This window comes from Thalassophryne amazonica, chromosome 13 (genome assembly GCF_902500255.1).
Source record: "Thalassophryne amazonica chromosome 13, fThaAma1.1, whole genome shotgun sequence".
NCBI lineage: Eukaryota > Metazoa > Chordata > Actinopteri > Batrachoidiformes > Batrachoididae > Thalassophryne > Thalassophryne amazonica.
The window spans coordinates 70,612,745-70,629,028 of NC_047115.1; the positions used below are offsets into that span (position 1 = coordinate 70,612,745).

General features: G+C 40.4%; 1 protein-coding gene and 1 long non-coding RNA gene across 3 annotated transcripts in view; one reads left to right on the forward strand and one right to left on the reverse strand.

Moving 5' to 3' along the window:
* The window catches only part of plekhh2 (pleckstrin homology domain containing, family H (with MyTH4 domain) member 2), a 113,623-nt gene that overhangs the window by 30,032 nt on the left and 67,307 nt on the right, over positions 1-16,284 (forward strand). The gene's annotated exons all lie outside the window — the stretch shown is intronic.
* Positions 13,159-13,653, reverse strand: LOC117523357. The gene is made up of 2 exons (XR_004564484.1): positions 13,504-13,653; positions 13,159-13,320 (listed from the first exon to the last, which is right to left on the reverse strand). It is a non-coding gene; the product is annotated as an uncharacterized LOC117523357 (long non-coding RNA).

Consider the following 16,284-nt stretch of genomic DNA (forward strand, 5'->3'; position numbering starts at 1 on the left):
GATGTCATCTTTGGTCTTCAGCAGGCTCAGGCCATCTTTGCTTCAAAGAGGTGCTTTCCCTTGGGTGGACAGGCCATAGATTGCTTTGGTGCCATTGAAAAATCCACTTCGCCAACACAAAGCTATTTGTGTTGGCGAAGACTTAGATTTCAGCAGTATTGTTGATCTACCACTGATTTTTCAGTTTGTGAGTTTGACTTTGCAGAGTTGTTTTGTGTTGCTGGATTCAAAACGTGTTTTTTTGCAAGGTCAGATCTTTCTGGAGGTCAAGGAAAGAGTTTCATTTTTGGACAGTGGGTCATTGGATGAATGGGATGATCTCATCAAACCAGTCTGCTGCTTCCTCATCTGGTGTCTGAGTGTTTCTTGGCAGGCTGTTGTTATGGCTGTCTTGAGCTCCACTCAATGTTTAGAAGGACCAGAGACAGTCTGTTTACAAAGGCGGCGTGGAGCGCAACAGCATTCCAGCCGGCTCGCGCTGCCGCAGATTTTTGGTCCAGCTCTATTGTTTTTCCTCACTGTAATATACTGACTGAACCCATCATATCTACCAACCATCTGTATGTTTTCCTGTGCAAGCGGATAACAAGTTCCAGGTCCGTTTTTACTCTTCTTCAACAACTTGGTGAGACATTAAGCCTGACAAGTGTGTCTTATTTTTGTAATGTGGACACTTTAGCACACACTGGGCTGAAACAAAATTCAAACTGTAGCATAAATTATGGCATTCATCAACTCATTGTGGAATGAAGGCCCCCTTTTAGTAAAAGTAAAGTCCTAATGAATCGTATCAAAAAGTAGATAGAGAGAGAAATTGTGTGTGTCCTGCTGAAATTCACTTTAGTAAGTCATCAGTGTAAGTTGCACAGGAAGTGATCCTGCAAATTGGAATAGTCAGTGAGTTATTCTCTGCATATCATTTATAGTCCAGTATTGTAGTTTTTGCACTGTCATATAGATTAAGTATTTGTACATAGGAAAGCAGTTTTTTTTGTGTGTGTATTTGAGGCATTAGTTGGAGGCATTAGGTCATCCATCCATGAAGGCTGGTAACACATCAGATGGTGGAGACAAAGAAGCCCTTTCTCGTTTTTTCTGATTCTGTCAGCATCCTCACACTTGAACAAACACACTGTATTTTCTGTCTGATTATTTTTAACCTCCTTCAAAACAGCAGTTAAATATCAGAGGTTTCACAGTGAAATGCACACATGGTAATCCCCCCCCCCCCCCCCCCCCCCCCACACACACACACACGATACCAACACACAAACCCACAAAGGGTGGAGTGGCACATTCTGGTCAGGCCTTCCATTCTGATTGAATCCACATTTGGAAAGAAAGAAAACATCCTCCCATGTGGCAGGCGAGCTGCACTGGCTCTATGACCAAATCACATGTGGGTTTAAATCATTTTAATCAGTTTGTTGATTTGTTTTATGTGCATAGATGGTTTTGAGTTCTCATTTGGTTTTCTGGCTGTTCAGCAACTTTTACATTTTGATGTTTTTATGATGTCAAATAGTTTGTGATTTTCTGACCGAAATATCTCTTTTAATGCAACTATTTTGATTATTATTACTTGTCTGATCAGGGGGTCAAACTTTGAGCATGGACAACACCTCAGTTTAAAAATACTAAATATAAATGAATGCTAACAGTTTTTGCTCAGTGAATCACATTCACATATGGTGATTGTCTCTCCAAATGCTGCACAAAAGTTTTAGGCATCCTAGAATTTTGATAGAAAAGTGTTATTTTATTTATTTATTTATTATCATCAGTTCAACCATTAAAAGGAGTGGCTATACGCCCAACCGTTGGGTCAATAAAGTAAATTTGCAAGCATATACGCCCAACCACAACCGACCAATGAGCGCGCTTGTAAATTCACTTCCGGTTTCAACGCGGGAGGGGAAAAAAGGGTGGATATTTTCTCGACGGCTGCAGGAGGGTTCGCAGCCCGTGGAGGAGCTGTGATCTAAAGTGCTTCAGTTTGGCTCATCACACCCAGGGAACAGTGTCAAACTAACACCATCTTACAGCCAACAAGCAGCATTTTGTTCAAAAACTGTTTTGTCGTTGTTAACAGGATTCCATTCAAAATGCTTATGAAGTTTGTCTGTTTTCATACATTGCGGTGTTTTCGCAGTAATTAAACATGGCGCCGTTAAATGTGTCAAATATACGCCGCAATAGAGCCTTAAAAAGTGGTGTAAAAGCGTAGTTTAGATGCACAAAACGTGTCAAATACATGATCACGGTTGGGCGAATAAGATAAGACATATTTATCTGTCCAACGGTTAGGCGTATAGCCTTTGCCGAAAATAAAACAGTCCAAACATCTTCTAATAACTAAAATCAAATGTGAGATATCAAGTTATGGAATTAAATTTCAAAGAACAAAACTTGCTGATGATCAGTCAATTCAATTTCATTCAATTCATTTAGTTTTATATAGCGCCAAATCACAATAAAGCTGCCTCAAGGCGCTTCACACAAGTAAGGTCTAACCTTACGAAGTACACAGGCAACAGTGGTAACAAAAAACTCCATCTGATGATGTTAAGGAAGAAATCTCAAGCAGACCAGACTCTGAGGGGTGACCCACTGCTTAGGCCATTCTAACAGTTACAATGTTTTTACAAAGATTTAACAAAGCTGAAGAAATGGGAAACAGAAAAACCAGAATAGCATCAAAAACAAAGTGCATTATTGAGATGAGCACACAGTCACTGGCGGCACAAGCAGGGCATCGTGAGGTAAGTCGAGCGCCCTGGGGTGCAGGGCCAGCGTCCATCCATCGCCTTGTCAGTTTCACTTCAGTAAAAGTTGTCTTCATCAAAGACTGCATTCCAAAAGCAGACTGCAGTGGCTCAGAGAGGGCACTGTTAGCAGGGTGGTCCACGAGTCACTCTGTCAGCTTCAGATGTACCCAGAATAGTATCACCTCAGCTCATGCATCAATTTCAGCAGCCCTGTAGCACTCTTCTGATGCTATAGAACAAAAAACATGGTTTGTGAAGTTGAAGATCAGCATTTCTTTCACCCTCATTACCGCCAATAAGATGTCCTTGGAGATGGTTGTTCATCCTCAAACTGCTTTCTGTGGCAGTTGAGCGATTTGAATGGCGGCTCATATCATCAGTTTTAATGAGAGGCATCATTTAAAAGCTCTTTGAGCATGTGGTTTGGATGGGAAAGTACTATAAAATTGCAGTAATTTTTGCATTTTTATTAAAGAGGCGGCAGGGTGGATTAGTGGTTAGCACTGTTGCGTCACAACAACAAAGTCATGGGATTGCTCCCCACGTGGGGTCTTTCTGTGTGGAGTTTGCATGTTCTCCCTGTGTTTGTGGGGGCTCCCTCCTGGTGCTCTGGCTTCCTCCCACATCCAAAGGCATGCTGGTTAGGCTGTGAATGTGTTTGTCTGTCTGGTATCCTGTCCAGGGTGTACCCCGCCTCACGCCTTATGGATGCTGGGATAGGCTTCTCACATCCGCTCATCATTAATCTTCAGCTGTGCCTGATTTAGTCACAGTAAACTTTTTTAACACTTAATTTTTTTAAATGTCAGTAATTATGTTTATAGGCACAGAAGGATTTTTTTTATTATTACCTCCACCAACGAAGTTGGTTACGTTTTCACCCCTGTTTGTTTGTTTGTTTGTTTGTCTCTTTGTAAACACCCTGTAACCCACAATTTTTCATGTATCTTTATGAAATTTTTACAGAGGATTCATGTCCTGATAGGCAAGAACTGATTCAATTTTCAAGGTCAAAGTTGGGAAAAATCTTGGAAAATCAACATTGAACAAATTTCCAAAAAAAAAAAAAAAAATCAAATTTCTTTCATATTTGAGTGTTATGTAGGATGTTAGCCTCTATTGACTGACAATCTGTAATCCAGATCTGAGCTGGATTAGAGATTGTGTGACCATTTAAATTTAACATTGAAAACCTCTTTTAATGTATATTTTGCCTTATATATTAGCAGTGGTCGGCGCTTCGATAACTGGTAATCAGCTAACTGAAAAGTTATCTTTTTTAATGCTAAACCGATAAACTGTCTAAAAACTAATTTTTAATTTTGCCTCCCAACACTCTCAGCTACTAAGAAGCTGATTTTGAGTTTAAACACCGCCAAAGCTTCTAATAGAACCAACAGTGATCACAAACCCAAACAGCCAATGAGCCAGTGCTTGTCTTTGTGCGCTCTGCCCCCTGCTGTAGGAAAGCATCATTTAACCTTGACAGGATATGGTGGTCCCGTGATGAGGTAGAGGTCTTGAAATTGAAAGCAGGTTTGAATTATGGTTTTGCTTTATAAATAACATTATTCCGGATACAATAACTACATTAATGTAAACTCTTAAAATGTACAAAGTTATATGTAACACATCTGTTAATTTTAAAATAATGCACTAATTCTGAAGATTTGAACATTAACACACCAAAGGGATTATGGGTAAACTAAGCCTCCGCTCACACTGATTGGTTGATTCATTCATTCTTTGTAAAAACCAATGCAAGTGAATCAATGTAACATGTGTTGGTGTTTATAAATAAATGTACTTTTGTAAAATATGTCATTTTTCTCATTTGCATAAAAAAAAGAAATTTTCAAGATCCCGCTAGACAGCACCTAAGTGCACGCGTGATGACATCACAACTCTATCCAGTTAGGGAGACAAGGTTTCTTTCAATAACAAGAACTGTCAAAAAAATTTTCTCGTGTGTTGGAATTGTGTGGCGATAGGAATTGCTGTTTGAATGCTTGAATAACGATGTCAATCGCACAAAAAAATCAAATAGTGAAAACATGTTCGGTGTGGTGTCATAATGCATCACTCAGTTTCTTCGTGAGGCGTCATAACATCAAGCCTGGTTCACATGGCAAGATAATTAGGCCGATATCGGACCCGATCTTCCCCTTACAACAATCTTAAGGACGCCCCGACAATCGTGATGACACTAAATATAATCTTATCAGATATTCCTGCCGTGTGTGGTGTGTTAAGAAGGACGTGAGGAGCTAAATGTGACATGCAGCCAATCAGAAAGTGAGGTATCTGTTTGTGTGTGTTGCTTTTACCGTGTGGCTGACACCACACACTGTACAACTAAACCTGTCAGATCTATGATTTTTTTTTTTTTTATCTCCACATGTGTGTGGTCTCTCAGGTTTTAGCAACCTACAGATAATTTTACAATTCTGCGGGCGACAACACTGTGATATAACCGGTCGCCAGTAGATGGCAGTGTTCTACGCATTTTGACGCCGGCTATATCACACGACCCGAATCACAATTTAACAGACTTTTCAGCTTTTGGAGGACCAACCTGGGCTTCTTCTGGCATTTTTACATAAAACAAACACAATAACAACATCTATAAACCCAGAGAATATATTCACAAGAGTTTTAGGCACAGTATGCAAAGGGTTTAATGCTGTTGTCCGTGTGGAGACTGATCAGAGCATCTCAAATGCATTTCTCCTGTCGTGAACCTTTACCCAGAATGCACTGCGTGCACATCATTCCACACTAAATCTTTTAAAATTTGCCCAATACTTTAAAACTAAAACATATATCTGATATTTTCACTTTATAAAACTTCAGACGTGACGTTAATTTAAATAACTTGTCCAAAATTAGTTTGGTTAAAATTTTAACCATAAATTAAAACTGTATGTCTCTGGATGACTTGGGTGCTATTACCAGCGTATTAAGTATGGGTCAAAAGAAATTAGCTTTTTTCTTTTCTATGGCCAGTTCTCCTTTGCCTGCAGAGGATAGAGTGGTTTCTTCTGGAACCAGCTCTTCTCTGTTTATAGAGGATAGAACTGTGCATCTACTACAAAAGCTACGTCTGCAAAAACGTTAGTGGTCTAAAAATTATTGGACCAAAACTTATCGGAAGATAATTGATCCGATGATGGTTTTCAAAGTTATCTGAAAAGCTAATCTGATAATGAAAACATTAATTAGCGGTTAGCGGATTAGCGAAACTGTGCACACCACTGTATATTAGTCAAACATGCCCCAGTATGTGTCATATTTGAAAATGAGGCGCAGACTGGCACTCACTATCATCTGACAAAGTTTGATCTGGATCTGATACGGGTTATGGATTTTGTGGACATTTGAATTTCATATTGAAAAGTCCATTTGGTGTACATTTTGTATTATATCTTTCAATCAAAAGTGCTCATTCATTCCAATATTTTGTTATGGATTTACCTACAACACGAAAATTGGATGGGGGGTAGGGATGGGTATCAAGAACTGGTTCTTTTCGAGAATCCTTAAGAAATTATTAGATCTTTATGTTATGTAATTATTATTGTATATTTTTAGTGCTTGTCTCAAGGAATGTTATGTTTTGGAAAAAAAAAAAATCCTAAATAAAAAGTTACAAAAAAAAAAAAGAAACGATGCGATCCACCGACATCAATAGCCTTTTTGCTTAACGATTCCCTTATCGGTCCTTCAGAGTGGCTGTTGTTTTTTGAGGGTGTTTGTCAGGAAATTGATCATTTCTCTACGTTGATTACAGACCCTGCATCAGGTCTATAATCAACCGCTTCTGTTATGGCTCTGCTTTGAAGCTTGAACCAACGAAGCAGTACTCTGACCTGCTGCTTTGTTGATTCCTTGCTTCGCTGCTTTTTAGAAGCGGCACGTCCGCTTCTTAACTCCTCTCAAAGCCATTTAAAGATGTCATTCATGAGTCACTTTTGTGCGGATTAAAGTCACTAACTGGGACTCTTGTCTGGTTGCAGGCAAGAAATGAGAATCGTCCTCCGTTCCGTTCACACAGCTCCAAGTGCTGCGCTGCTCTCTGCCGAGTCAAGTTAGAGTCCGGTAGGAATTAATAGCTTCAAAGCGAATCTGTTTTAAATCAAATGACTCCTCTTTTCAAACAGTGTAATACTGACAATAAACTACAATCAACCAAAAAGTTTTTTTTTTCCTCCCAAAATGAGACACCCTGTGTTCTTCATGAATTACATCCTGACATGCAACGTAGCTGAGCTCAGGTCAGAGGTATGGAGTGACATTCATGCCATTAATGTCTGAAAGGAAATGCTTTTGACAAAAACTACAGATTTTGTTTATTTCTATTTATGTCCAGAGATCAAGGCTCCAGTGACCAATTTCGTATTTATTTATTTTAAGACTCAATATAATGTTGTTGACATAGAAAACCTGTAAAGCCTACTTTCAGTACACAGAAAATTCACAAGAGATATTGATAAGGGAATCGATAAAGAATCAGATCGATAAGCGGAATCAATAATGGTATATCGATAAAGTCTTATCAATACCCATCCCTAGATGGGGGTTCCAATTTTATGCCTGTTTGTCTATCTTCCAATTATCAGCCGAAAACCAAGTGCCAAAAAGCAATGACAAATTGTGCATATTGTGAAAAGAATTCAGAAACCGAAAACGTTGGGGGGGGCTGACAACACCACAACAAAACTTCAAGTGAATGAACTAAATACATACTCCTGACATTTGATCAGATGTAATTTAGCTTATGAAAAGCCACTTCTAATAGGACTTTGACCTTGAACATTCTTTCCAAGGTAAAAATTTGTGGAGTTGGAAACTCGTGTTGGCGGAGGTTTGCGAGCGTGGTGCTCTAGTGCATTGCTGTTTTATGCTCCATCACATACTTGAGCGTGTTTGGTGTAACACCAGTAACTCTGTAACATGGAGCCTTGCGCAGTCTGCCTTATAGCAGCAATAGAAAGAAGCTTTGTGAGCTGGCTGTCTAGTACAGATGGCGGCTTGGGGGAGGGATGGATAGAGTCAAAGAAAGAGAGTTCAGGGGAAGGTTGGCCACAGAGACACAGTTGTGGAATTTCAGGAATGAAAGTTAAACTGAAGGTTAGATGGGAACAAGGAATTGACTGCAGAGATGACGGGGCTTCATTTGGCAGTTTTTGGGGGATTGAAGTGGAAGAGCGATGGTGTGTGTGTGTGTGTGTGTGTGTGTGTGTGTGTGTGTGTGTGTGTGTGTGTTAAATTCACACAGAAAAACCAGCAGAAGAACAGCTATCCTGTAAAACAGGAAAACCCGTAAACTCTCAAAGACTATTGTTTAGTCAAGTGATTTCTCATGATGTTGAGACAGGTTAAGTACCACAATGCATAAGGTCAGAATCACACTTTGAAATGGACTGCTGGTCAGTTTGAGGGTTATACGACTTGTGTACGTACAACAGGGACAGTTACATACATATACATAGGTACTGTTAACCCTTTAGGTAGGGGGGTGATGGTCTAGTGGTTAAAGCGTTGGGCATGAGACCAGAGGATCCTTGGTTCAAATCCCAGCCTGACTGGAAAATCACTGAGGGCACTTGGGCAAGGTCCTTAATCCCCTAGTTGCTCCCGGTGTGTAGTGGGCACCTTGTATGGCAGCAGCCTCACATCGGGGTGAATGTGAGGCATTGATGTGTAAAGCGCTTTGAGCATCTGATGCAAATGGAAAAGCGCTATATAAATGCAGTCCATTTACCATTTTTTTAGGTGCATGTTTGGGAGCCATTGTGGTGAAGGTTTTCCAATTGGCACGCTCTGCACACTGACCTTACCGCACAGGGAAACCTCATGATGTTCCATTTGAGAAAATTTTAAGTGACACATTCAGGGTCAATTCCACATCTTTACGGTCACATGTTGACATTCACCATTCAAAACATGTTCTATCCTTGTTATGTCTTCTTGCCTTTTTTACAGACAAGGTGAATCTAACAGGTAGGGCGATGCCACCGGAAATTCCAGCTATATGCTGGACAATAAATGATTTCTGCCAGTGGTTAAACAGTGTTTGCACTGAAGCTGCTGCCGTACACTTGCATCAAAAACTGTAGACTTAATGGATGTTAACAAAAGCAACATTACTTTGAGCAATCTCTTGATTAAATGCATTCACACATGCGAGCATCTCACACTGTCTGAGTGTGAGGTGTTATTCATGTGTGGGTCCGTTGTGTGTGGGGATGTTCACATGAACACTGTAAGCTGCCTGTTACAACCACATTCTGATCAGCTGGTCAATGAACAGCTCCACTGCTGCCCTTATGGAGTTGGTGCTGTTGCTCAATGGAACTTAAGTGGTAGTCAAGGTTGGGCAAATAGGTTGCTTCTCTTCCCCCCACTGAAATGTATTTATTTATTGAACTATGTACACAAAGTATAAGTCTTTAATCTTTAGTCAACCACTTCTAACAGAATCGACTTCATATTGTTATGTGTCGACGCGGGTTGAGGAGCGGACCTGCGTCAGACAGGACCCAGCGCTAAAAATAACCAGAAAGCGGTTCCAAACAGAAACTATTTATTATTCACATGTGCTTAAAAGTGTAAAAACATAAAAACAACGTCCCTCTGGTGGAGTGATTCGTGGCTTGCTCTCCAGCGCCCGCAAGGATTAAAGCCGGCGCTCCTGGACTTCCTACCACCGCCAAACACCCCCCAGGTGGACACGACAAACTGATTCTCTGTGAAGCAAAGAGAAGGTGAGGTAAGTCAACAGATACAACTATATCTTCCAATAAACACACGCTATCAGCAACACACTCAGGTCAGTGTCCTTTTTTTTACTTTATGCAAATGAGCAGCTTCTCACAACAAGTGGAGGATCACTTATCCTTCACGCCACAGCAGTGAGAAGCAAACTGCACAATTCTCTTCACAATTCCAGTATACTGTGTAACAAAACACCAAGTTACTATCAACAATTACTTAAACACTTAATTACCTTTAGTGTGTGCTGACAGCATGTGTTCTCACCCCTTCCTGCTTCACGGGCTCGATGTGTCAAAACCCAGGCGCGGTCCTCAGCGTCTCACAAACGAACATCACAAGGTCGAGTTCCCGGCAGTTCTGCTCAAATCACACATGACTTAAATGCAGAACGCCATCCAATTATCTGCTTCAGCTGCAAGTCGTCCAGGTTGCACGTGAGCACCAATCACAGGTGCTTTCCATGATGTTGATGAGGGTGAAGACTCTTCAGCCAGCACCTTCTTCACAGACAAATCAGCCCTCATGCCACCTGGAGAGCAAAGAAAAGAAAAGAACACCAAAACATCCAGCCACGCCCCCCCAACACACAACACATATCACATCTTCATATCTTCATCATATAACATACAGCAAACATAAACAATAAATACTGCTTTCAAAGAATTATTGCAACAAAACATTCCAAATTTGTTTTTAATTGAATGCTTTTGAAGTTAAAACTTTAAATCACAATTAAAATTACACCAGTCAGCGATAGTGAAGTGTCGGGAATAGTGTACAGGAACATCTATGCCACGTACGGATTAGAAGTACCCAAGTTCCAATGGGAGACGCTACCAAAGGTGTTTGAGAACAACAGGGCTATGGTTCTGTGAGACTTCAAATTCCAGACAGACAAGCATCTGCTGGCCAACCAACCAGACATATTGGTGGTTGGCAAGGGAAAGAAAACTGCAGTTGTGATTGATGTGGCAATCCCAGCTGACAGCAACATCACAACGAAGGAGCACGAGAGAATAGACAAGTATGAAGGCCTGCAGGAACAACCGGAACAGATGAGCAAGGTAAAGTCCATAGTGGTCCCAGTAGTTATAAGAGCATTAGGAGCTGTAGTCCCCAACTTGGAAGAGTGGCTCCAGCAGATTCCAGGCACAACATCAGAGGTCTCTGTCCAGACGAGTGTAGTCCTAGTTATTGCTAAGATACTGCACAGAGCCCTCAAACTCTGGTCCTCTGCCAGAGGAACACACGTACCAGCCTGTCTAGCTGTAGCAGTCAGTATACTCTGTAATTAACATGCTGTTCTCTGCCAGATGCTATATCTGTTACAGATGTGGTTTGTCGTTTGTAGTAGTGTTGGATCTACATAGAGAAAAAAAGTGGCAAAAGGTATGTAGGTACAGTGTAGTATGCATTTAATTTTTAGATCATGTAGATGTAACCAGATAAAATCTTGCTTTCCAGTCATTTTTCCAAAATCGCACAAACTACGAGTGGAACATGAAAGTGTTGCTTCCACTTTGGTCGAGAGAGTTTTGTGCAGTGGAAAGTGACTCTGGTAGGGTGTGACCACTTTTGGATCCAGCTGACTCTACTACTTTTTGGAATTAAAGAGGAACAGGGAAGCTGGAGCAGTGCCATACCCATTTCTACTGACGGTTGGTTCATGCGGCAGCTACATACAGTTGCTCGTCAAAGACGTGTTGCTGAAATGTCAGCTTTGCACACAGAGGGACAGTTACATTGTGTCCATTGTGACTCAAATTAAACTAAAGTGGTCACAAGTAGTTGGCAACAAGGTACATATGACATGTTTCTTGGCTGCATGGCCTTTTATAAAGCATCATGTTGGGTGAAAGTGCCCAGTGGTCAAAGAGGAAACAGATTTACTTTATGTTTGTGGAAGAACGTAAAAGAAACTAAATATATGGACTCTTGTTATGTCCGTGAAGGAGGTAATGTTTATCAGCAACTGCATTTTTCTGTCTGTTAGTTTAGTTATTGATCTCTTATCAAGATAACTCAAAACTTAATTAATGTATTTCAAGGAAATTTGGTGAGCAGATAGATAATATTCTACCAGATAAATTCTTAAATTTTGGAGGTGATCTGGAAGATATTCTGTAAGTGAGATCCAGTAGAACGTTTGGCATATGGCAACATTTACCTCAAAAAGTTATGAGGATGAAATTTGGTGATCAGATGGATAATGTCTTTAAAAATGAGGGCTTTTATTTTGAATTTGAACTGCAGCATATTCAGTACAAACTTGTGTTATTCATATGAAAGAGAGAAAAGATGAGTCTTCAGTTGGGATTTGAATGAAATGAGCAGGCAGGCTGTTCCACAGATAAGGTGCACAATAAGAAAAAGCTCTGTGACCAGCTGACTTCTTTTAAACCTTTGAAACACACAGTAAGCTCTCATCCTGAGAACACCTAGCACAAGCTGGTACATATGGTTTAATGAGATCAACCAGATGGGAAGGCACTAGCTCATGGAGAATTTTGTATGTTTGCAACAAAACTATGCTGCATTTACACATAATGACGACAAGTCACGAATGCCACGAAGTATACATTCTTGGCCGCTGATCACAAATGTGACGATTCAGGGCAGAGGCATCAGGTGTCCTCAGGAAATGCTGCAACCTGTTACCACGTGTTACAATTAATGGCACGTGTTACTGGAGAATTATCAGGAACCATTGCGCATGGTCAAGAATAATGTTCTGCGCTATCGCGCGTGACATCACATCATTACGTTCTGTCGCATTACGAATTGACACACACCCCCATATTCATCCAACCGTCAGTTGCTGAACAGTTCATATCGCTCCAGTTTGCTCCTCAAAATCCACAGCAGAACTTTGTGACTGCATGCTTAGTTGGGATCTGTGCCATGGAATGGTGCAGAGAGGAGGAGGAGGAGACTGAGAGAGCCAGATGTGTGGCTTCATGCGGCTCTCGTCTCGCTCGTTTTCCCAAACATCAGGCACAGCAGCAGGTGGAACACCTGCAGTAGTGCACTGATGAGTATTGGAATTAAACTCTTAACCGACATGGTGTCACTATCCTTCTTCAGCATACTGCAGCAATGAAACTGAATGCAGTGCAGCAGGGTTTAATTGTGCACACGTCAGAGAAGAACGCTGTCACGCTCTATTAAGGATCACCACAAATCTATTAAGGATCACCACAAATCAAGATGGATCAACATGCTCAGTTGCGACCTATACGACATGAGGCGAAATGAGGGTGGTGCGTGACAATCGTGAAAGATTTTTTGACAGCCAAAAACATGCTCCACAAAAATCACGAATATCACGCACCAACACGCATTACTAAAAAACCTATTCAGATGCGTTAAGTCATGCTAAGAGTGTCAGGAATGTGCCAAGAATGATGCAAATATGACATTCGTAACGCGTCTTGCCTATGTGTAAATGCAGCATTAAAATCTGAATAGGATCACAGCAGCATTTTGAAGTATTGTTTATCTTTGATAAGCCAGAAAACAAGATAGCAGATAGATAATAACAATGAAGAGTAATTCCATTGTGTTGCATTATCTGTCCAGGAGGTGCTTTATAGAAACAAAATAGCAGAAGGCCTGTTCATTTTTATCCCCTGCTGATCGAAGGCCCGAAGGGGGACTATGTCGTGGCAATTTCCGTCTGTCTGTCTGTCCGCCTGTCCATCTGTCCTTTTACCAAAAAAGATATAAGCGTTCTGAAATTAACTTCTCTCACATTTTTAGGAGGAATTTTGTGAAACTTGCTACAAGTCCTTGTTATAGTAAGTTGGTAATACGCATATTATCATATCATTTGAGTTGGGTCCATTTTTCGAGTGTTATGGACCTTGATTAACAACGTTTGTCTCCATCAGTTTCATGCTTGGGTGCCTGCATTCTGAAATCAACTCCTCTCACACTTTTAGATGGAATTTCATGTAACTTGGTACAAGTCCTTGTTATAGGTTGGTAATACGCATATTGTAATGTTATACAAGATTGACACAATTTGGCAGATTTATGGCCCTTGATTAACAAACCTATACACTGCCAGATTCATGAGTTGGTGCCTGCATTCTGAAATCAGCACCTCACATATTTAGGATGAATTTTGTGAAAATTGTTACAAGTCCTTGAAATGTTATCACAATGCAGCAAGCACTTGTACCAAAGCAGCACTTGTGTTGGCGGGGGGGGTTTTGCCCTCTCAGAGCACAGTGACAGCTTTTATAGATGTGGAAACGATGCAGTCTTATGTATTTCATGTGATTGTGATTTGACTGTAAGGCCTCATCCCTATTCTGTAGTTACACAGTGAATTTCTTCCTTATTTTCTTTATTTATTGCTACATCTTCTCCAGTGTAGAGGCCCGGTTTTCCTCGACAGACATTAAAGTTTCCTGTAATCTGTTATAATTTGTATGTGTACTTATAGTAGCAGACCATCCTAACTGCTGTGGTTTTTCTTAATTACCACACATAGAATTTTCATAGACATTCTTGCACATTTTCCACCATAACCCCACAGAGCTTTGAGACATTCCACAGAAGACACTGGTTTCAGTGCTGTTTTTGCCACTTTGAGCTGAAGAATTTTAGAGGAATGTTGCTCATAAAGACACCTCTCCTTTTCATTCCCACAGTTTTTCATCCCTGTGTATTAAATGTATTTTGTGAACTGTTGTCGTTTCTGCAGTTTTAAGACTAACCAGAGCCGACACACACTCCTCCCATGTGAGTGCATATAAAGAGCTGCTTGTACCTTTATAGACATAACACCTCATGTTCATTATATAACTTCTCAGACAAACTGTGTGCAGCTGAAACTGCTGCATCAGTTCTGAAGCATCAGAAAAAGAGTTGCAGACAAACGAGTCGATTGCCAAGAGAATTTGGCACAATTTTCTTGGCAACAGATTGTATGTAGCTTCTTTTTTAGCTTATAGTTGTTGCATTTTATAGTTAACAAAAATACTACTGTGTTTTTCTGCACACTTCGTTTTAGGACACTGCAGTTTCTGTGAAATCAGAAACATCTGTGCTTTGCACAAACAAATCTATTTAAATGTCATGACGTTGGGGGAGAGTGACATAAGGGAACTTAAGAACAGTTTATCTATAAAACTGTCAGTGACTTTGACAGATTTGGATGATAATAAATGAAAATTTTATCACAGTGGTATTAAATATTAATAACAGTGAGTTTTTAAGGAAGGCACAAACTAAACCTGAATACATGTACAGATGCAGAGAGTTGCAGGTTGTGCTGCAATTAAAGTAAGAAGAATCATTTTTTAAGTTGCATAATGCACCTTTTCTTTCTGAGAGTCATCGGCAGTCAAATTTATAAATGATGTAAACCAGGGGTGTGTTAGGATCTTGTGCGAAGCTCAGATGAGAAATCTTTAGATTTTCAATCAGTACCAGCAGGATTTTCAAGTTATTTCAAAGTGGTTATAAGTTGTTAAACACCACACTCTGATGAAAACAGTGTGGATCAGATTAAATGGATACAACTTTATTTGGCGTCGTACAAAAACAATGAAAATCTGTTGAGCGGCTCTTCATAAAAGATAAAAAAACATTCTAAAACATTAAAAAGGGCATTTTAAAAGTGCAGACAGCGGAATTGGCTCAAAACTCTTGCAGTTAACGAGAGGGAAAAGCTTTTCTGGGAAAAAAAGCTGTTTCTTAGTCTGTTGATTCCGCATATAATGGCCCTGTCTCTCTTCCTTGATGGGAGGGGGAAGAACAGACAGCTGAAGATTGTAGTCAGGACACAGACATCTGATCTGGTCACTTACTCAATCAGTGAGATCAGATTTGAATTGGATATGCTTTAAATCCTATTTGAACTGGCCTCATCCACTCCAGTACCCTGGCACAGGCTTTCCCAGGGAGGTTGAAAAGTGATTCTTCTAGCATTAGAACACACACTCTCTGTTTCCTTTATTTAAAAGATGGGGACCACCGCCCCAGTTTGCCAATCCAAAGGTAATGTCCCCGAATTCCATGCAAAATTGTATAGGTGTGTCAGCCATGACAGTCCAACAATATCCACAGGCTTCAGCATCTCAGGGCTATTCTTCACAGCTGCAAGCAACTTGCTGCTGTGGAGTTTTTTGACTACTTCAGGGACTTCCACTAGGGTGATTGGCGTCAGATCCACCCGAGTTTTCGATCGCTGCCTCCTCAAAGGAGGGCATATCAGTAGGATTGAGGAGGTTGTTAGGTTCTTTTATGTGGTGAGTGATCTCAAAAAGAACTGAACAGGAAATGGACTTCAAAGTTTAGATGTTGTATTGAAAAAGTTCCTACACTGATACAGAGACTCATCGGCAGTGCTGGGGTCTTTGACCAGATCACATTCTACATCTGGAACAAAGAGCCAAGATTTTCTCTCTATGCTAACTTTTGTTCCTCCAGCCAACCCCATATGGGCGGACCTTAGCCTGTCGTGAATCAGTGGCTATGTAATTGGTTGCAAAGTAAAGTAGGCGGTTATTAGCGGGTGTAATGCTCACGTTGCGTTCAAGACCAGTATGTACAAATCTTATAGTGTTTGTGTATGTTGATGCCAAACAGTAAATCAGAGTGTTCCATGATGCTGTCCAAATAGATGCGAATACTTTGGTTTTATCAATTAGACAGCTATAAAAATTTCAGATGGTTTTATCAAATACAAGGACATTTTGTATGTCAGCCATTTTGAAAAGCAGTTAGG